Consider the following 1,790-nt stretch of genomic DNA (forward strand, 5'->3'; position numbering starts at 1 on the left):
GTCCGTCCGTCCGTCCGTCCGTCCGTCCGTCCGTCCGTCCGTCCGTCTGTCTGTCTGTCTGTCTTCCTCTTGGTCCGAAGCCACATTGTGGGAGCAGCAGCTTGAGCAGGGAGCTCCAGAAATCTGTTTCCACAGCCACCTCTTCCAGCTCTGCTGGGAGGACTATTAATCCAGACCATCTGAGAGACTTATAGACTCTTCATCATGTCCTGGGTCTTCCCAGGTTCTCATTTTAATTGGCCATGTCTGAAACCAAAAGACATGACATGGAGAAAATAAAAACGATGCATGTTGGGAACATATGAAAGAATGTCATCATCAATAGCAAATCAAGCATCTTGCTGTTTCCTCTGAGTTTTGAATTTGGAAAACCATTTAAAGGACACCATGAAGTTTTGTTTCCCAGTTACATAAACCTAGCAGCAAAGCACAACATCAGCTCTTGGTCAGTGTAGTGTAAAAAATTACTTCTTTGTACACCAAAGTTTTCAAATTATCAATAATCCAGATAAAAATCCAACAATGTTCAGTCAGGTCATCTGGACTGCTTCTTGTATTTTTGTTTTTCCTGAGATGTTTCATCATTCATCCAAAGGACTCCTTCAATCTGAGGAGCCACCAAACAAAAATGATTCCCACTAACAGCACACTCCATAGTGGGAAAAAAAAAACTGTTTGCTGGTGCTAAAATGGCCTCCGGGGCCCACCCTTTCCCCCCGTCAACTCCTCTGAGACAGTCATGCCAAAGTGATTCAAAACACCAAAGTTCATGCTCAATAATCCAGGTAAAAATCCAACAATGTTCAGTCAGTTCATCTGGATGGTTCCGTCCAGATGAACTGACTGAACATTGTTGGATTTCTTTGCAGTTTCTACTAGTCAGTTATGAGGGCTTGCTGTAGCTTGGCAGTCAGTGCTGCGGTCTAGTAATCCTGAAGCTGCAGGTTTGAGTCAAGGCTGCCTCAGAAAGAGCATCTGGCAGATTATAACTCACATCTTGCCAAATCCTTCATGAGTTCAATTGCTGCCTCAACACTTGTAGAGAGCAGCTGAAAGAAAATAACAACAACATAGCAATCAGTTACCAGAAAAATTTATGGAGACCCAACAATTTTCAGTCAGGTCATCTGGACAGTTTCTTTTTTTTGTGCTGAAACGTTTCACCTTCCATCCACAAAGCTTCATCAGTCAAGGAAACATGCATCACAAAACTGATTCTTCCCCATAACAGCTTACTCCAAAGTTGAACAAACCAGTTATGTTGGTGCTAAGATGGTCTCTTTGGCACGCCCCCTCCTTCGCTCCTTCGGAGCCGGCCCTCTCCCTCATCGACAGTCATGTCAAAATGGTTCAAAACCAACAAAGTCTATGCTCAATAACTGATTATTGAGCATGGACTTTGTTAATTTATGGAGACATTTTTGTGTTGTTTATTATTGGTTTTACCTGATAACATTATTTTTGTTAAGGTCTGTAGGTGATGTCAAAGGCGAACGGTTTGAAGCAAGGACTAAACAACTTAAGGTAAAAAACAATATTATTTATTGGTTCAGGTGTATCTGGTAAACTCAAACTCAGGATGGATCCACTGTGGGAATAGAGAGGAGATTGGTGGTGAACGACAAATCGTCTTGAGGAGATTTTGGAAATGTTGATAGTAATCCAAAAATAAGCTTACTTGTCGTTGTTGTTCCAGGAGCATGAGAACAGGAGACAGGATCCGAATCCAACAATCCACGGTGAGATCAGGTGAGTATATTTACAAGTGTATTTACAAAAATCACCAAGGG

Source organism: Nematolebias whitei, chromosome 8 (assembly GCF_014905685.2).
Source record: "Nematolebias whitei isolate Nwh7 chromosome 8, NemWhi1, whole genome shotgun sequence".
NCBI lineage: Eukaryota > Metazoa > Chordata > Actinopteri > Cyprinodontiformes > Rivulidae > Nematolebias > Nematolebias whitei.